The sequence below is a fragment of the Mustela nigripes genome, chromosome 4 (genome assembly GCF_022355385.1).
Source record: "Mustela nigripes isolate SB6536 chromosome 4, MUSNIG.SB6536, whole genome shotgun sequence".
NCBI classification, from domain to species: domain Eukaryota; kingdom Metazoa; phylum Chordata; class Mammalia; order Carnivora; family Mustelidae; genus Mustela; species Mustela nigripes.
The window spans coordinates 109,311,418-109,332,608 of NC_081560.1; positions in this window are offsets into that span (position 1 = coordinate 109,311,418).

A 21,191-nucleotide genomic window follows, 5' to 3' on the forward strand; every position below is an offset into this window, starting at 1 on the left:
CATGTGCTTTTTCAATAACCTGATGACTGTCCATGTGCTTCGGCCAATGAGGACTGAGCAGTGACCCTTAGATAAAAGGCTTCATTTGGCATGACTCATCCTTGGAGACATCTAGCCTGCTTGGTCTGTGTTGTTAAGTGCCTGGTTCGGTAAATATTGACAGTTAGAAACCATCCCAGGAACTACCACGCAGTGATCTGGAAGGTAATGTATATGAGTATGATCAGTGATTAGGCAATGCCTGTCATCTGCTAAGATACAGCTGCTGATAAATATCACCCCATTATCTCTCTTCCTAATAGTGGCTCATCTGCTGGTGTGTGACTCATAGGTGATACATTATGGGGTCTGATTCAGCAAGGAAAGTTTGGTCCGCCCCAGCGGAGAAGGACATCCAAGGTCACCTTGGTTTTTAGGATATTGGCTTCTTTTTTTTTTTCTTAACGATTTTATTTATTTATTTGACGGACAGAGATCACAAGTAGGCAGAGAGGCAGGCAGAGAGGGAGGGAGGAAGCAGGCTGCTGAGCAGAGAGCCTGACGTGGGGCTCGATCCCAGGACCCTGGGATTATGACCTGAGCCGAAGGCAGAGGCTTTAACCCACTGAGCCACCCAGGTGGCCCTGGGGTATTGGCTTCTTAACAAGAGTAGCTTTGCTAAGAAGGGAAAGTTCAAAAGGAATCCCCATCGCCACAGAGGGTCTGGAGGGGTCTGGAGAGACCAAGAGCACCTTCGGAGCAGATGTGTTTAAGACCTGCTTATCCACGTGGGCACCCTTCCACTGTGTTTACATGAGGACACCCATGGGTCCACGGGGGTGGTCTCTCTCTGTTCAGGTCACACTTTTGGGACTGTTGGCACTGCTCTCAGATGAGGGACAGGGATGAACCTCTGCTCAGACAGAAGATGGTTTTATCTCTTGCCCTCTCTTCCTCAGGTACTTAAGATACAGTCATCATCACCTGAGTGTCTACCGAGGCTTTCAGATGGGTTTGGGTTTGGCTGTTGGGCTTATTAAGCTCCGTCACTGAGCAGGAACTTCCCATTTGTGTCCTGGCCCTTTTGAATGGCCATTGTTTACTTTCGCGGTGTGTTCAGGCTGAAGGTCTGTCCTGCCGAATCAGGGATGAATTTTCCGTAGGTGGGCTCTGAACCTTTGTTCTAAGGTCTTCTGAGGCCCTTGCTGTCCAGATCAGAGAACAGAGGCGGGAGGAACCACCACGTGCCCGAGAATGAAAATCAGGCCCATATGTACCCCAGGGCCTGCTACCCTGCACTACTTGGAATCACTTTCCGTCATGTGAGGTCTGGGACAGATTTCTCCTTCCAAAGAGATGCCTGGGCAAAATGACACGACAGGTTTTTAGCATGTCAGCTAAAAGTGCCACCCTTGGCTGAAGGTAGGTGTGTGTGCACACAAGTACACACGCACACGTAGCGGTAGCCCCTGCACAGTCACTTACCATCCGCTGTGTTGTCGGGGAATGAGAGCTGAGCTCCGCTTGCACCGAAGGAAGCAAGTGTGCGTCAGGCAGCAGGCACTGAGGAGGCACTGTGTTGACGGCTGCCATCTCTTGGCCACTAACCGGCTGTGTTACTTTGGGTGAGTTACTGAACTGCTCTGAGTCCCAGACTCCTTCCTTGTAAAATGAGGGGATAACACCCACCTTTCTGGGCTTGTGATGGGAGTCGAGATAATATATTTAACACACAAGGCTCATAAATCCTGTCCTGTCATGTGTAGCTGTTATGGTCTTTAGCATCAAGCCACCGGGAAAACTGCGGCTGCCAACCACTGTAGGGTGTTAGGAACTCAACTGGGAAGGATCTACAATATGGAAGGGTCTTCTATGCCTTGTGTCTCCCCTCCTGGAAGTGGTGGTGTCTCATTTTACAGAGGAGGAGCCCAAGGCTCGGGGGTCCAGCTGGCCAGGTTGCAAACCAGGCATGACGTGCTGTGGACAGCAGGCATTGGCCACCACACGTGCCACCTTTTGGGACACCAGAGGTCCCAACTGGGCAGGTGTTCGGTGGAGGCTGGCGGCTTGCTACATCAGGAGGACACCGGGTCTTCTACTTCATCTTTGCCCTATCACACGAGCACCAACTGGTCTGGGTGTCTTTGGCCAAACAGCTTCACAAAGCCCTTGCTTCACCACCTGGCAGGGGCTTCGTGTTCTGTCCTTTGGTTCAGGTGGACACACCTGCTGAGCGGCAGAGCAGTGTTCTGGAACCTGCTGAGAATCCACATGCTCAGGGGAATGTCAATGGGTGGGTGACCGGAGTCCAGACTGCTGGGAGGCATGGGCATGGGGGCGGGGGAGGGAGGTCAAGGGGGCCTGAGGGGCGGGAAGGAAGTCCAGATAGGAGCCATTCCACTCTGTCCTGGTGACCAGAAGGAAACAGACTGTTCAGGGAGTGCCCGGATGGCTCACTCGGTTAGGTGGCTGCCTTTGGCTCAGGTCATGATCCCAGGGCCCCGGGACTGAGTCCTACATTGGGCTCCCTGCTCAGGGGGGAGCCTGCTTCTCCCTCTGCTTCTCTGCCTACTGCTCCCCGTGCTTTTGCTCTCTTCTCTGACAAATAAATAAATAAAATCTTAAAAAAATAAAAAAGGAACGAAACAGACTGTAGAAGCAGGAGCTTCTCCTCCAAGTGCCCTCCCAGTGGCTCCCACCCACCGCTCTCAGGGCAATTTTTTTTTTTTTAAGATTTTATTTATTTATTTGACAGATAGAGATCACAAGTAGGCAGAGAGGCAGGCAGAGAGAGAGGAGGAAGCAGGCTCCCTGCTGAGCAGAGAGCCTGACGTGGGGCTCGATCCCAGGATCCTGGGACCATGACCTGAGCCAAAGGCAGAGGCTTTAACCTACTAAGCCACCCAGGCGTCTCAGGGCAATGTTTTAAGTGAGGCATAGGATTTGCCATTATGCCCTCACAGGATGTGTCATTAAAGGGACATCTGCGACATCAGGGCTATATGTTTGAAAGAAGGGAGAGGAATTCAGTAGAGCGATGTGCAGACCAGGAAGGAGAGAGAATTCTGCTGAAGTGGCCAGAAATGAGTGAGGGGTATTTCCTGGAGAGGCGGTGTGAGGAGGAAAGAAAGATCTTTGCGGCGACTTCAACAGGAGAGCAAGCTTACGCTTAACAAACCGGAGCTTCCAGACACAAACGCTTCGGCTGGGTGAAGCCTATGCTCCCTGCTCCTCCCTCAGAGGCCCACCAAGGAAAGGCCCCTTCGTGTCCCTGTCACCAACCTGAGTCCCTGAATGTCCCAGGAGGTTGGACTGTGCTTCCCCGAGAGCCCAGAGGTTCCTCGGCGAGGCTAGGGCCAGCGGTGTTTCCAGAAGGAGCACATGTGAGGCTCACAGGGCTTCCTTGATGTGTCCGGTGGTTCTGAGGGGAGGAAGGAGCCGTAGAGCAGAGGCAGGTAGGCCAGCTTTGGCTGCCCACAGACGAGCCCTCATTCTTCCCTTGGGGTCTGTGCTGCTACGTCTGAAGGACAGCCAGTGTCCCCTCTCTGCCGTGACCAGTGGAGGCAAGGCTGGGCCGGCCTTGTATCTGGCTCTTGGTTGGATACAACTGCTTCAAGGTGTCCAAAGTTCTCCAGGTCCAGGATTCTCTTTCTTGTTGCCCCAAAGAGCACACCGCCCCCCCACCCCCGAGGGCACCACGAGAACTAAACAGGAGTGTGTTCTGTAGGAGACGGGCGGGGTCTGACACACGGAGTGCGTGTAACATATGTCCCCTCACGTTGCTGATTTCACTCATCATCACGTCAGACTCCGGCCTTGTGTTTACGCTGCACTGGTCTGTTCTTCCTCAAACCAAACAGTTCTAACCCCATCCTTCTCCCCTCCCAGAAGGTTCGGGCTCCTTTTCTCTTTGTTCTAAACAGGTTAATTCCTCCTATTGGTTGGCTTGCTAATTCCTCTGTCCTTCCAGCACTCATGCTAAAGGTCTAGCCTGGGCTCTTGCTAAAGTGCTGTTATCTGCTTAGGAGCCCCCCCCCCCCCCTTATAGTAATGCCATGCCTTTTTTCGGGGATCCGGTCTAATCACTGAATAGATTCGTGTGATCTCACTTGCTTTCTCGTATGAGCATTTTTCATTCCCAGTGTGTTTTTCATGGGAACTTCACGCCTGCAGGAGCATTTAGAGGCCCTGGTTTAGAAAACGTGAACTGTTCTAAGGTCTTCTGAGGCCCTTGCTGTCCAGATCAGAGAACAGAGGAGGGAGGAACCACCACGTGCCCGAGAGAGAAAATCAGGCCCACATGTGCCCCAGGGCCTGCTCCCTACCCTGCACTACTTGGAACCACTTTCTGTCATGTGAGGTCTGGGACAGATTTCTCCTTCCAAAGAGATGCCTGGGCAAAATGACAGAGTCGGGTCATTCTGGAAACCAAGTCATCCTGCTGAGGCTGATGGTAATAAAGGACCTGGGGAGATCTCCCCACTCCCCCCAGCTCTCACTATGTGGCCACCCACAGGGCCCTGCCGTGGCCGGGCCACGCCGCCTTTGTTGAAACAATGGGGTGGACAAAAGCCATTTAAAGAGGAAACAAAGGTATTGGAGGGTCAGGCTACAGATGCTTACTTAGCCCCGGAGCCCTTGTTCTAGATAGTTCTGTGTTGACCCAAGGGCAGCTGTTGGCTGTCTTTAATGAGACAATGGCTGAAAAACGGCCTGGGTGGCAGAGATCTGGGGGGAGCCAGGAGAAGGTGCACAGCAGCCCAGCCGGGTTCCCCGCATCTAGTAGCAGGGGAGCAGGACGCATGCTCTTTGGGCTTCTATTTCAGGCTGGAGACAAAAATGCGTTCTTTACCACAGGAAGAATGCTCCCTCAGACAGGACCGCTAATCCGGCACAACGAAGGGCTGTGGAATGTGGAGCCAGCGGTGGTTGCTGTTTGCTTTCCAGCAGGCTTTTCCTCTCTTCCTCACTGAGTCACATGTATTTTTGGTTGCTCATGCAGACGGTGGCTGAATTGCCCCCTCCCCCACAGCCTTCATGTGTTTTGAAAATGTGGGAATTATCAGAGCCTGTGAGCTATCTCGCACAAGCACAAGCAATTTTCCAGAGCGCCCCTGTGTCATCTGTCTCCCTGACACGAAGAGGGAAGGCGAGAGGAAGGGGAGGAGGGCGCGGACAAAGAAAGGAGAGAGGAGGGAGAGAAGGGTAAAGCGGGGAGAAACATCTTGCTGACGTCAAAGAAGACCACATGGCACAGGATAACATTACTCGGGACCTCAGCCACCCACTCCCTCTAATTTACTCTAAACCGAACAGCCTGTTTTGAAACCTGTAGCCTGCAGTCTGTTATTTTGTTTTGGCTTTTTAAAATTTTTTTTTTTGCTCTTCTCTCTGGACCAAAAGGACCATTAATTACTGGGAGTTTGAAAGCTACCTGATTCCCCGAAACAGAGGGGATTTCCAAGAGCAATAACTCAGCCGGTGCTTGTGCAAGGCGCTGCGGCTGCAGTAAACGGATCCAGCTGCTCGAAGCCCGAGGAGAAGGGCCCCGGGGGACGGCGCGGCCTCGCAGCTGGGGCTGGGGCTGCTCCGTCAGGGGGCCTGGCCGGTCCGCGGGGCCTGCTCTGGCTCCTGCCCTGCACCCCGCCCCTGCGCGCGCCCAGCCCCGCCCCCAGCCCGCGCGCCCCCTGTCCTGCCCACCGCGGGCGGTGGCCGCCCTTCCAGCCCTAGTTCACTGCCCTTCCGGCCCAGGTGTGGCAACTCTTCCCTGGGAGGTGCAGGACCCCGGGCGTGATACGGGCGGCCCTGCCTGCTGCCGAAGCGCCCTCAGGACAGTCCCCCTTTCGGCGCGGTGGCCGGTCCGGTTGTGCTGCCCAGAAGCCCCCCCCCCCCCGCCCCCCACCCGGCTGTGCGGTCCGGACCTGGGCCTGTGTGCAGACGGGATCGGCGGGAACCTGTGTGCACCCGGGCCGGAGGGACCCCGGTCCCGCCCCCGAGATGGGAGAGCTCAGGCTGTTTTCTGGCCCAGGCCGCACAGTTAATTTTTATCCTAGTAAAAAACAATAAACACGGCATTAGCAACTGAACGTTTATCAATTTGCAGTTCGTTTCCAGCCAGGCCGCTCAGCTCAGGCGGGTTTTACTGCCTGCGAGCGCGGGCGCACCAGAGCGCTTTTAGCGGGACCGAGTGTGTGTGCGGGTTGCAGGCCCGGCCTCCAGAGCGCTCTTGGGGAGCTTTCCGCCCTAACTGGGTAATATGATTTGGCTCTTTCAGGCCTGGTCCTCGAATAGTGCCCTTTAAGGATGGGGAAACTGCAGCGAGGAAGGTGGAATGCGTGGCCGGGGATCGCCCCACAGCTCCCGGTGACGCTACACAAGGATCTCGGAGTCTTTGGCTTTGAGGGCCCGCACCCACCTGCGTGTGCCCCACTGCCGGCCTGAGCAGGGACCTGGGTGGCCTTTCTTTTCCTCATCTTACCTCGAAGTTCGTACCAGAAGAGGTGACAGACAAGAACTGACCCAGGGGGTTCAAAGCTCTGAATGGGAAGATGTTGCATCAAGGGACATGAGTCAGGAGAGCACCATGGAAGCTCAGGTCAGGCCAGGGGCCCAGGCAGCCCACCCCGTCTGCAAACGTTTTGGCTCCGTTTTGTCTTCGTGGATGTACACCACTGGGTTGTGTCATCTACTGTTTAACACCAGACTGTTAAAGCCAGAAACGATTCAGTGATCACAAAAGGAAGGCAAGCTCTGCTGTGAATCACGCCTGCACTCAGCCCTCCTCCCTGCTTCCTGGTTCTTCTTCATTTGAGTGTGTCATAGGAACCTTGATGTTGCCACCGGCTTCAGGGTGGATCTGCAGGGACTCCCAGGGGAAGGAGAGAGACGTGAACTTGCAGAGTCAGCAGTGTAGAGCAGAATAAGTGGGACGTGTGTTCCATCCTTATCTCTTCGGGAGAAAAACTCACTTTCCTGAAGCCTCAGATCTTCCCCTGTAAAACTGAGGGGGCAGTAGGTCTTCTCTCTGGGGGCTGGTGTCCAAAGTAGGGGCACATGTACTCAGGGCTTGGCAGAGTGCTTGGAATTTAGAAGACGCTCAAGAAATCCTCTTGACAAGAAGGGTAGGCAATGGGCTGCAGATCCTGTATTTGCAACTCCAAATACGAGGCTATGCCCCATTTCCCAATGAGCAGCTTCCAAAAGTCTTGTGTGTGTCTGTGTCAGCTTGAACAGATATGCTTTAAAAAAAAAAAAAACTTATTTATTTATTTGACAGAGAAATAGAGAGAACACAAGCAGTCAGAGAGGCAGGCAGAGGGAGATGGAGAAGCAGCTTCCTGCCGAGCAGGTAGCCCAACCTGAGGCTCCATCCCAGGACCCTGGGAGCATGATCTGAGCCAACGGCAGATGCTTAACTGACTGAGCCACCCAGGCGCCCCGAATGTATACGCTTTTAATGATGCAAGTGAAGTTGTCAGATATCTAGTTATAACATTTATTGAGTTAATTACCTGCATATATAAAATTATACATGTATACTTATTTAGAAATATTGCCTCCTTTTTTCTTTTCTTTTTTTTTTCTTATTATTCAGACTCTTTATCAACACCTGTCTTTGTTGTCACTGGAGCCCCTTTCTGAGAGATCTCATTCGGTCTTCCAGAACACACCATCCTGGTGCCGCTCGAGTATCTTTGGGATTTAGTACTTTCTGCATCTGTGTTGTGGTCACTGGAAGTGTTAGCTTAAGCTTACACTTAAGTTTATTTGCGATCTCCGTAAAGCTAACTTCTTCTAGTACTGCTTTTAAATGTGATTTTAATGGGTTGGGGTTACATAAGGAATTGTCCATGCATTTTAATGGTGCATACTAGCGTATGAAGGGGAGAAATGACACAACGTCTGGGATTTTCTCTACGATGGTTCAGCGAAGCGGGGCACCTGGCTGGTTCAGTAGGTGGACGTGAGACCCTTGATCTGGGGGTTGTAGGTTTGAACCCCACATTGGGTGTAGAGATTACTTACTTACAAATGAAATCTTAAAAAAAGAGAGAGTGCAGCAAGAGAAAAAGGCAAAAGACAAAAAAAGGAAGAAGTGGATCAAATTTGGAACAATCTAGGTTGTTATTAATCGAGGAGAAGGGCATATGGAACTTCATTTTACTATATGCTCTTTGGATATGTTTGAAAACTTTCATGATAAATCTTCTTTTTTCCCCCCAATAAGCTTTAAAGACTTGCTGACAGTATCTAATACTTGCAGGAATAAGTAGAAAAACCCTGAAATATTTTTTTATTTTTAATAAAAACCAAAACCAAATCCTTCTTCCAGGCAAACTCTGTGATTATCCCAGACTAGCACTGATGGAATTCCGTGCAGGATATTTTGTTATTTAAAAATAAAGAAATCGAGTGGGCACTTGGTAAGAGGAAGATCTTTTGATAGACATAAATACAAGGTGTCATCTCGTATCTATCCCATTCATATCTGCTCTTTGTTGGGCTGGGTTGATGGGGTTGGTCATGGCCCCAAAGAGAGAACTTCTGTAAGTGATGAGAAGGCTTGCTGCACGGTCCTTTGTCAAAAGTACCTATTACCTATTGCCCTTGTTGGCATCGAGCTGGAAGGCACAGGATCGCAGGGGACATGCAGTTCTGTAAGCAGGCCTGGCAGCATGGGGCTGGGGCTGGGGTGTCAGCGATGGTGCAAAAGGGGAGAGGCAACGTTGCTTCATTGGGCAATGCTTCTCCCCTGGAGAGGGTGCATGGAGCTGTGGTCTGCACAGCCAGCCCCAGAGGGTGGTTGGGCAACTGTCCAGCAGGCTCAGCCGATGTCAGGCGAGAGGGCTTGGTCCTAAGTGTTGTAAATATCCACAGTCCAAAGGGATCAGAAAACTCTTCAAAATTTGTATTAGTTTTGGGGGCATCTGGGGGGGTGCTCAGTCTGTTAAGTGTCTGACTCTTGGTTTCGGCTCGGGTCATGATCTCGGGGTCGTGAGATCAAGCTCTGTGTCGGGCTCCACTCTGGGCATGGAACCTGGTTAAGATTCTCTCTCTCCCTCTCCCTCTGCCTCTGCTTCTCCCCGCCTCTAAAAAAAATTATTCGTTTTGTAGTAATGACCCTTCCAAAGGAGGAAAGGAAACATTATTTTCATTTTTAAACATTTTTGAAGAATAGGATTCTTTCCATACAAACACAGTAGATTATTTGCCAGAGAGTATTAAAATGAAAAATATCTATCCAGCCTGTGCGGGAAGTCTGAATTCTTTGGAATTCTTGTATTGTATTGTATTCCACCCCCCCCCCCCCCACGAGTGCACTGTGCTATGCCACAGGCCAGTCACCTTCTTTGAGAGAGTTACTTCTGACAATTTTGGGTGTCACCCCATTCACACTTACCATGTCATAAGAGAGAATCTTTCATATTTTGCAAGAACCTTCCCTCAAGCGTAAAAATCACAGCGTCACGGCCTTCTAGTGACTATCTCAACATTTCAGTGCCAGCAGATGGATTGGAATGCAGAAAAACAAAATAAGATAAACACCAAACCAGTGTGCACAAACAGAGGGCAGGTTCTTTTTGGGGAGATGCATGTTTTTTTGATGAGCTAAGTGTTGATTCCAACCCCCAAAGACCGAGAAGTGTGAGGTTAGATAAGTGTCTGCTAGATTCACAATTGCCATGTGGATTCTGTGAGTCAGCTTAGAGGTCACTGGCTGTAGGGTAAAGTTCACCAGTCGTTCATGCTAGCCCGGACTGGGCCATTCCTGAAAACAGAACCTGTACCACCATCTGCTAACTTCAGGTCTACCCAGGGAGGGTGGACGCTTCTAGCAAGGGATCTCAGGACGAATTCTGCAGACATTCCTTGAGCAACGCCAAGTGGCCCCTGGCCAGGGTCGGAGTTAAACCAGGAGATGGCTATCAAATGCAGTTTTTGGGTTTGGCACATCTCTCTCGAGCTGCTGTGTGGAGCAGGAAAGAGAGAGGTTTGTTTGTGGCTTTAGCTCATCGGTTCTCTTCTGCACTCTTTAATCTGAACCTTTTTTTTTTTTTTTCTCAAGAGAAAAACAAGGCTGACTTGCACACCATGGAGTTTTAAATTGGACGGTCCCATGGAGTCCTCTACCCACGCCTTTTTACATTTATTTTCCAGGAACCTCATTAGGTGGTTTGGGATGCCTTCTGCTTGTGTTACAGATTTTCCAAAAGACTTGCTGCACATCCTACGATAAATATAATTACTTCCCCATGAGTCGTGATGATCTCGTACACTACATTTGCACGCGCCTGTCCGTGTTTGCATGAAAAATAGCATGGCCGTATTAAGGAACGCTGATCTGGCTGCAAAGCCCTGTCTGTTGGATTTTCTCCGGGGTGGTTCTCCTGCCTTCTGGCCGGTGAATAAATACGGTTTGGACAGGGCCTGGCACAGAGACCTTAACCGTAAAGCTTAATGTATAACTAGTATGTTTTTCTTCTGTGTCAGCAGTTGGAAACACGATCCTGTAAATAAGGATTCGGTGAGTAAATGGATGTCTGTAGTGAGGGGAGGGGAGGGCTGGAGTAAGCAGTTTTGAAATTCATGCCAGTGGTTGCTACAAGTGATAAGGTAATTTGAGTAACCTGTAAGACCTGTGGATTCACAGGTTTCAAAAACAGGAAAGTCTCTTGTTTAAAAACCCTCTAGAGCAACATGTGGGCTTAGAAAAGAAGCTGGCTTGTGGTTAGGTGATCCTACTTCCTTATTGATATAATGGCTGGTGACGCAAGGCCTCCTGGGATTGCAGCACGGTGACCGCAGGCCCGACAGTTGCCCTGACCGGCTTCTGAAACAGGCCCGGGGCTTTCTGGACGGATGAGAAGTCTAAAAATTTCCCTTTTCATTTCCTCTCTTGTGTGACTTTGTCATTTTTTTTTTAAAACTGGTAATTGAAAAGGGAATTTTGCCCATGCTCTGAAGGAGTTTATCTTGCCTGCGTAGCCTCCCTCCCACTCCTCAAAAATCCCACCCTGAAAACCCCATGCTAAAAAAAAAAGTCATCCGTTCTTGCACATTTTTCAGTGAGTCTGTGTTTGATTAATCTGCCTTTGAGGCTGGATTCCTAACAAGCAGATCTTTAAAAACCGGATGATTTTTGAAAAACACTCTGGAACTTTTCCGTGTCCTCAGCCTCCTGGGTGAGGACCTCCAGGTGAATGCCGCGTCCTTCCGGAAACCGAGCCCTCTCCCGGCCAGCTGGGAGGCTCAGTTGGGCAACAGCTCCCAGTATACATGGTCGTGCTCTGAAACGTGAAAACAGATGCCATTCCGGTACACAGCTAACTGACCACAGCGCAGAGAGTTCCACCGGCGAGATGCGCGGGCTGTCCTAGGCCTTGCAAACATTCTGCGGACTGAACTGCAGAAAGGAGTCCTCCTGGCTGCCCTGGAGAAGATTCGGTGCGGGGACAGCCTGGTGGGCTCGACGTGTTGCTATGCCTGCTCTCCGTCCAGGGGAGACAGAGAGCAAATGGGTGGAAGCTACGTCCACACCCAAGTTCCTTCTAGAATCCTTATGGCTGTATTCTTTGTTACATGCCTTAAGTGTGTATGCACGTCTATATGTATGCATGTGCCTATGTACATTTGCGTACACACACACACACACACACACACACACACGTGTTATCTATGCTATTTGGCCCAGCCCACAAGTTCCTTTTATTTTTCAGTGAATTCAAAGAAAATAACGTGAGGAAGATGTGTATGTTTTAGTGTTCCAGTAAATGACCAGTGTCACCTGCTGAGTCCCACCAAACGAACCCACCCTCCTGATTCCCTTGTCTTGGCCCTGATGATCTGCCCAGGATGTTTGCTTGTCAGACTTTACTGCCCTTTCTCTTTTGGATAAGCCCAGTAAGTCTGGCCCAGCCATGCCACTGAGGCCACAAGGAAATGTGATCCTGCCAAGTGCGGGAGCTAATCACTGCCCGAAGGTTAAGGTTACCGAGGGGACAAGAGCCACTTTCTGTGTTATGCATATCTATGGTGTGTGTGCATGAGTACCTTGTACGTCTGTGTTTGGACCGTGTGTGTGCATGAGCACTGGGCATGCGTGTGCCTGTGCGTGTGCACGTGTATCATCTGTGTGTGTCTAAGGGCACGCAGGCATGCCTCCTGTGCGTGTGGCACGTGGGGGGCCGTGACAAGGAAGACGCTGGCTGGGGTGGGCCTGCTCAGGAACAGGACCAGCACTCAGGATGTCTCTTCTGCTTTGTTACCTTTTCCCCTTAAACCCACATGCGCCGACATCACAGAAACCTTGAAGACTGGGGAAGTGTGTACTCCATCTCCGTCCTGCCTGCCACTCCAGTGGGAACTCTGAAAGTACCGTTCTACTCCAGCCTCAGGAGAAAGGAGGGAGTTTGGGATCGAGAAGACGGAGCAGGACTCGACACTACACGGTTCCCTTTCGTTCTGTGCACGTGTGTGCGCTTTTCGTGTGTCCAAAAGACGGAGAGGAGAAGCCAAAAGGGGAAAACAGGCAATCAGATCGGAAACAGAGTATGAGTTTGTATTCACAAAATAAACTTTTATTCCTCTACCCGGGACGCTGCCCCAATTTCCGGCCACTAACCTCAGTGGCCGTGCTGACCCACTTCTGGCTATTTTTATTTGTTCCTTGAAAATGTTCCCTGTGTGATTAAAGTTTACTCTTGTCAACTTTGTTCCTATCCTCCCTGCCCCCTGGGTCCAAAAGTGCAGCCCTTCCCACCTCCCTCCCAATAATCACGGTGCGTTCAGAGCCAAAGGGCAGCAGGGTTTATTGGCAATGGGACAAATCAGCGACCCCTTTCCTTGCCACAAGAGACGCAAGGACAAGCAGCTGCTCCCGGCCCGTGGAGCCGTGCAGCCCGAGTCTTCACCTCTTGTCCGGGTTTCCTCGCCGAAGCCCGCACACCCTGCTGGAGACAGCGTTTCCAAACCCCAGTCCCGTGGGGGGCACGCGGATGCCGGGATTCCTGCTCTGGGCCCTGAGTATGCAGCTACTTATCTGTGATTACAGCCTGAGTCAACAGCAGAAGCAGGAAGTGGACCTAGGGTCCAGCATCGTATGGAAAGTTGGGTGTATTTACTTTTCTCTTAAAGCAAACTTTGATTTACCCTTTAATAAGTTACCACGAAGGATCTAGTTCTAGAAAATCCAAGTCACATGTTGATTAAAGAGGAGTGGAAACGGTGAGACTTTGCATTCTTCCAGCTTTATCATTAACCCCAGGTTTGGAAATTCATTTGCTTTAGAAGGCTAGGTTTCCAGGTTTTCAAGAGTGGGGTCATTCTCTCTTGATGAGGGGTTTTTGACATCCTCGGCTGAAAGGCATTATAAACAGGGTAGCGCTTGGCCCTGCTGAACCCCTGGAGATGTGTGACCAAATAAAGGCTGACCTTCGCAGGTTAATGTCTTGGTGCTCTCACTCCCTGTGCCACCTGGGCAAACCCTGTACTTCTTTGGCCTCAATTTCCTTATCTGTAAAATGGGAATAAGAAGTGATTACAAGGATTCAGTAAGGAGATGTGGAACATCTACTGCAGATACAAGCTGCTGGGATTATGTATGACTTAAGCCATTCTGACTGTGTAGGAAAAAAATTTCTCTTTTTGCTTTGCAGAAGTTTCTCTAGGAAGTCACCTGTCCGAGGCACAAAATGGGATTTCATCCTCTGTGCCTCTCCTGCTCGTTGCCGTAGGAGTGGGTGGAGCGGCCCTTGAAGGACTTGAGTGAAAGAGTGTCCTACCTCATGGGGGGTTAGGGACTTGGATCCTGGGAGGGGTCAGGGATGAAGGCTTCCTCTCCTTCATGTGGTCAGCACTGCAAACAAGGAAAAAATACCCAAGCAGAACAAGGAGGCACCCAGGGCCCCACTCACACATGGTCTCTGGAGACAACGTTATTTCTTTGCTTACCCAAAGGGCCCAAGTGTAACTTCTAGGGAGAAGGATGACACCCTTTTTTTGAGTTCTCACAAGCCTCTCTCCTGACTGCTCCCCTTGTAGAGACATGAGCAAGGGTGCAGATCACCTTCTGTGATAACATCAGGAGCAAAAGGGGGTTCACCCAGGAGATGAGGGTATGGGGAAGATCAGCCTTGGGAGTGGCCACGAGGAGTGCCTTGTCTCTAGAGAGTTCACTTCTTAAATTTCTAATTGCCACGCACCAGTATTCTAAACTGTATCAGTGATCAAACCCACTTTCCTTCGGGGGGCCACTCCTTCTGTGTCCCGCTTGGTGAGGACTGCGTGAGCGGGGTGGAGGGGAGACCATAGCGCCCGGAGTTAGAGGGCCTTCCTGTATGTCAGGACTCCCTCCCCCTCCGCCCTGACCTGGAGGTGGGTGCGCCTTTGGCCCTGCCGTTCCGCTGTTCCTGGTGCTCTGAACAGTCCTGGTTCCCAGTGGCTGCCTGGGGAGGCACTCGGAGTCCTGCTTTTTGAACAGATTAAGGAGCTGAAGCTCAACAAGGGGCAGGACACTCCCTAGTCTCATCCGGCTGGGAAGCACCAGCTCTGGGAACTGGCCCGGATCTGCCACCCCCATGTCCTTCCTGCCTCGAAGGCCGAGAAGGCCCCTGCAGAAGTGACCGTCCTTTTGCAGGGCTCGGCACTGTGTGCAATCCTTTCGGGGGGAACCCATGGAGCTCCCCGTATGCTCACGAACCCAGCTTATCGTGATTCAGCATAACCGAAGGCATCACCTTATGGTTCTTGAAGGTCCCAGTGCCTAATGCACAGACTCTCAGGGAGCAGGGGCTGTTTCCGTGTCTGGCCAGACTCGTACGGAGCGGCGGAGCGAGTTTTCAGGGAGCAGGTTGCTTTGGAGGCGGTCCTGGAGGAACACCATCTTTATTGGTTTTCTGGAATCCTCGCTCAGAGACAGGCCTGGCCACGCTGCCTTGATGGCGGAAGAGCCTCCTTGTTGCGAGCATGTTTGTCTCCAGAAAATCTGAGACTCTCCCTGTCCTGTCTGTGCTCTGGATGTGCTCATTCCTTCCCACCTACTTCTTCAAGACCAAGGAAGGCTCAGGAAATGAGGGAAACGTCTTAAGCTGGAGTCCACCTGGGGTGGTAGAATCCGGAGCCATGCAAGGTCCCTTGACGGGACTCATCATGGCCTGTCTCTGGCCTTCCGGGTTTCCTTGAGCTGCAGGCACCTGGAGGGCTCCCCTGAGCAATGGGGCAGCCCGGGCAGCCAGGGCCAGCACCCCACCGAGGAGGGGAAGCAGGGAGCCCAAGCACTCGGCCTTGTGGGATCTTGGTGCCTCACGCAGGGGATCTGCCTCTGGGCCCTGTGTCTCTCAGAGCTTCAGAGACCAATCTAGCTTAGAGCGGGAGGACCTGGCCTGTCCAGGGTGTTCGCGTGTCTTCGGGCTGGTCTTTGTTCTGCTGTGTGGGGCAGAGGAGGGGTGCCCATCAGTGACTCGCACAGGAAATTGGAAATCGGACACCGAGGGGCTCCCTCCAGTCCTCCTCGGCTCGTGCTTAAACAAACCCAACACCCACCCTGACCTTTGCCCCCTCCATCTGTGGCGGGCCACAGACCTGACAGCAGCCGGCTCTCCCCACCAGGTGAGAGCTTGCAAAGGTCCAGGCATGGGAGAGAATCCTTCAGGTGTCCAAAGGCAGGCTATGGAGGCAGCCTGTGATTTTTTTTTTTTTTTTGTCTTCAACAAAGTGAATTCATAAATTTTTTTCTCTTTAAATTTTCATCCATTATGTTCATCAACGCAGAGAGATGGAACATTTGGCAAAATTATTTTAAGTAGCACTCCAACCTGTGATCATAATTTCAAATCAAGGAATTTACTGAGCAGCTGTGGGAAGAACAAAGGGCCGGGGTGGGGGAGGGGAGGCTGCGTGGCCAGAGCCGCAGCAGCTGGGGAGGCAGGTTGTATAGGCACCGAGGGGGAGCTGGCCCTCTCAGGGCTGCGGACCATGGACGCCGGGGCGGGGTGGCCCGGCAGTTTCCATCCGCGGAACCCACCATGCGCTCTGCTGAAAAATGCATGCGTAGAGCTGAGGATCCAGATCCCATTCGGTACGATGGCCGGGAGCTGTGGCTCAGGCCGGGGACAGGCCTGCCCTCGAATCCTCAAGCTCCCCGACTCATCAGCCTCCGCTGAGTCATCTCTGAAATGGGAACAATCACAGCGACCACATCTTAGGGACCATTACGATGTGTATTCCTTTATCAGGCCTAGTGACTAGCACGCGGTAAGGGTTCAAAATGCTGTGACTGTCGCCGACCTGCAGAAGTGGGCAGTTCACGTGCTTTGTCGTTGCAAATGATTCATTCAACAAACATCTGTTGAGCGCCTGTGACGTCGCCAGCTGCGAGGCTGGGTGTTGTAGGCGTACAAACATGTAAAGCATAGGAATTAATAGGCTATTAGACAAATAGTAATACTCCTATTGAGCTGAAAGTAATAATGACTCCCAAGAACATTTAATTCATTCACAAAGAACCTTTCTTCATAGATGGTCTAGCAGAAACAATTTGAAAATGTATGAGTTGGGAAAAAAAGCTGTCTTATTTCCCCTTGTTTTTTTAACTCATTGCTTTTCAAAAACTATTATCTAAATTAACTCCATTTCTTAAAATAAGTGCTGCTTCATACCTGAGAATGTCAGTCAGCTAATTTGCAGATAATCATATCTATTCGTGGACAGTCTGATGTGTCTTAGTGCCTTCTAAAGAGGGGCACGTGTGTCCTCAGAAAGGCTATCATTTGTCAGGATTATCCAGTTCTGCTAATTTACGGTTCTGAGAATCAGAAATTATCTAGACCTGCCTCTGCTCCTCTCTCTGGAGAGAGAATAGCCAAGCTTCTGCTCCAGCTCTGCTAGGAATGGAGAGCTCGCTACCTGAGAAGGTAGGTACCTGCCGGAGGCAAGGACCCCAAAGATTCAAGGTGCCACAGTTCCTGGGAGGTTAATTTCAATTTGCACAGGACATGGCAAGGATAAAAAGGCTTTTTGTTGTTTTCGCTTTCCTCTCGCCCCGCATGTCTGCAGTCTGGGCTTGCTTGGACCGCCTATCCATCTTTCCCCTTTTACCCCGAGCTGCCGCCTGCCCTCTGCCCCGAGGGGAAGCACGCTAGCCCTGGTCGCCGTCGGTGGCCAAGCGTCCCAGGCTTGGGGAGGCTAAGAGCCAACGTTCAGTGTATTTATTGCTCCTTGCCCTGTTCTCTGGGGTGGCTCAACCAGGCTCTGCTTTCTTGGAAAACAACTGTGAACTTTGTTCAGCCAAAGCTTTATTTCCCAAATTCTGATATTTGCTCACTGGCCCTCCTCCCTCCAGCTGTTCCCAACTGCTGACCACTTCTTAGGCGTGCGGCTCGCTGCTTCCGCTGTTCCAGCACTTCCTGGAAGGGGGCCGTGAGGGGCCAAGGCAGATGCAGCCCCGGGCCCAGTGCCTGTGGCCTTGGCTTGCGGCGTGAATCCATGATGGCATGGTTTGGAAGGTGTGTGCGTGACTGCCTTTCAGACTGATGGGCTGGAAGCAGAGCCTTTAATAAGCAGAGCAGCTCCGTGAAGACTCGCCCTTGCTTCATTGCCTTCACACTCCCGGTTGTCTGTAGAACTGTTAGAATTTAAAAAGGAAAAAAAAAAAAAAAAGCAAAAAAAAAAAAGCAGGAAGCTGAGAACAGCTAAAGTAGAAAGAGAAAAGGGAAAGATTTGTTTTTGAAGCTCTTGAGTCCAGAAACTCCTCCTGACTTCCTCACTTCTCCTAACTCGGCTTTCCTCTCTGGGGGGCTTCCCGTCTCTGGGCTTTGCCTCGGCCCACGGTCCCAGAGAACCTTCCGGCTCTCTGGATCTCAGAGTAGGGGGCTGCTCACTGGTGGCACCTGGGAGTTGCTGGAGAAAGCCAGACCCTGGTTGAACTGGTTCCATGCTGGGTTCACCCGGGGGTCTCAACACCCCTAGGCTGCATCTGAAACGTAAAATGGGTGAGCTTTAATAGAATTTGGTTTAGTTATCGACATTTAAGAAACAGGAGATCAAGGGAAATCCAGATTTTTAGCTCAACTCGAAAGGTTGGGAGAGGGTCTGTCACGTGTCTTCGCTCTCTGGAGTGAGTGGCAGCTGCCCTCTGACAGGTGGCGCACACTCTCCACGTGGCCACCATCTCTCCAACAGGACAGAGTGTCTTCCTGGACACAGAGACTGCGTCTTAGATGTCAGTGATCAATGGACTTCTCCTCGTCTCTGCCTCCCCGATCTACGTCGTTCATGACAGGCCTGCCAGCTTCTTCTGGGCACCTGAGTTTCCTGTCCGTGCTCAGTGGAGTGCGTTCGGCAAGGGGATTGCTAAAGACATTGCACTCTCTTATCTGGAACAGACCCCAGGACCACCATATTCTTCTTGCTTTCCTCCTTCCTCGTCTCCCCTTCCTCCTTTCTATCTTTTTTCACTTCTTCAACTGTAAAATAAAACGTACCTACAGAAAAGCGTTCACAGCAAAGCTCTAGAGCCCAGTGACTTATCACTAAGTCTGCACCGGTGTCACTTCCAGGTCCGCAGATAGGACCGTGCTGCCTTCTAGAAGCTCTCTCCATTCCTTCCCTTCTCTCCCTCCTCACCACAGGGAACCACTATCCTGACATCCGTGGTAAAATGTCCTGGATTTTCTGTATAGTTTTGCCAGAAAAATACGTGTTAAATGCTAGTTTTGCCTGTTTTTACAGCTTCATGCAGACATAACCCTGTAGTACGTATTCTTTCATGCATGGCTTCTTTCACGCCACATACCTGTGAAATTCACCCCGTGGTATATAGATGGAGTCTATACATTTTCATCACTGGATAGTGTGACCTTTTATGAATGTGACACAATTTTGTCTTCTTATTCTACTCTTGATGGCCATTTGGGTTGTTTGCGGTTTAGGGCTCGTACATACATGGTTGTGATAAGCATTCTTGTGCTTGTACACTGTATGCTTTTCTGAGACCATTACCTCCAAGCCTGGGGTTTTCCCTGTGGAAAGGGTTTTTAAATTATGGATTTAATTCGTTGAAGAGTTATTTGGCTAGCTAAGATTCATATTTTTTTTGTGTCCATTTTGATAAATTGTGTTTTTTAGGAACTAATATTTATCTAAATTTTCAAATGTAATAGCACAACATTGTTTATAATATCTTCTTACGATTTTCAGTGATGGTGGGCTCTGTTGTGATGTCTCTGTATCATGCCTGACAGTGATTATGTTTATCTTTTCTTTCTTTTTCCCCTTCTGCAGTCTTGCTGAAGTTTATGGGTTTTTAAAAATTGATTTTATTACTCTTTCCAAAGAATCCACCTTTTGGTTTTGCTGATATATCCTATTATATGTTTGTTTTCTAGTTTATAAAATTCTACATTTATCTTTCTTTTCTTTTTTTTCCCCCTTTGGGTTCAATTTTCTAATTTCTTGAGATGGTGTCTTAGTTCATTGATTTTAAACTTTTCTTATAGCCTAATATATGCAAGTAAAATGATGTATATATTTATTTATTTTTTAATGAGTTGGGGGAGAGGCTGAGGGAGAGGGAGAGAGAGAATCTTAAGCAGATTCCACTATCAGCACAGAATCTGACTCAGGGCTTGATCATGACCTGACCTGAAATCAGGAGTCGGATGATTAATGGATTGCACCACTGTGGCACCCCCAAGTAAAATTACAATCATCTAAACATAGCTTGAATTTTATCCTACGAGTTTCAAAATACAGTATTTTCATTACCATTCAATGAAAATAGGTTTAAATTTCCTTCAATTACACATGGGAATTTAGAAATATTCCTGAATTTTCAAATACACGAGAGTTTTCTAATCATGTTTCTATTAATAATTTCAAGCTTAATCATAATGTAGTTAGAGAGTATATTCTGTACAATTTCAGTTATTTGATGTTTGTCAAGACTTGCTTTATGGATCACCATACAGCTGACTTTTGAAACTTGTGTTCTTGAAAAGAAGGTATACTGTTAGTAGTTGTGAGCTTAATATTCCATTTGTGTCCATTAGGTTATAGTTTCTGATTGTGCTGTTTGAATCTTCTATATTCCTACTGACTTACTGTCTATTTGTTCTGTTAGATATTCAGAGAGATGTGTTAAATTCTCCCATTATTATTGTGGATCTGTCTGTATGTATATTTGTTGGCTTTTGCTTTATGTATTTTGAGGTATTAGGTATATGTTATTTTTGAATGCTCTAACTTCCTGGAGAATTGAACCTTTTATCACTAAGATGTCTTCTTTTTTTTTTTTTTTTAAAGATTTTATTTATTTATTTGACAGAGAGAAATCACAAGTAGTCGGAGAGGCAGGCAGAGAGGGAAGCAGGCTCCCTGCTGAGCAGAGAGCCCGATGCGGGACTCGATCCCAGGACCCCGAGATCATGACCTGAGCCGAAGGCAGCGGCTTAACCCACTGAGCCACCCAGGCGCCCCAAGATGTCTTCTTTATCTCTAGTAATACACTTCACTTTAAATTCTATTTTGTCTAATAAATAATATAGGTACTCTTATTTTCTTTGGATTAATGTTTACATTGGATATATTATTCCATCGCTTTACTCTTATCCATTCTGTATCCTTAAGTGTTATAATCTTCTCTTGTAAATATTATACAACTTAAAAAAATTAATCTAGTCTGACAATTTTTGTCTTTTAATTGATGCCTTTAGTCTATTTATATTTACTAATGCAATTTAATTTACATTAAATTTAATGTAATTTCTGATATATTTGGATTTAAATCTACCATACTATTAAGTGCTTTCTATCTGTTCCACCTATATTCTATCTTTATCTTTCATTTTATTGCTTCTTTAGGATTGATTATTTTTTAATATTACATTTTCTTCCTCTATTACTTTGGACATTGTGTATTCTTGTACTATTCTTTTAGAGACTGTCCTCAGGATTATAGCATAAACTCTTGTGTTATTAAGGTTTAATATTAATTGGTGGTTTTATATTCTTCTCAGACATGTCATGGGTTCTAGAACACTCTAACTCCATTGGTACCTCCCAAATTATTTTATGTTATTGGTTTTTAAAAAAGATTTATTTATTTGAGAGAGAGAGAGAGAGAATGGAGGGGGAGGGGCAGAGGGAGAGGGAGAATCTTGAAGCAAACTCCTTACTGAGTAGGGACCCCCACATGGGGTCTGATCCCAGGACTCTGA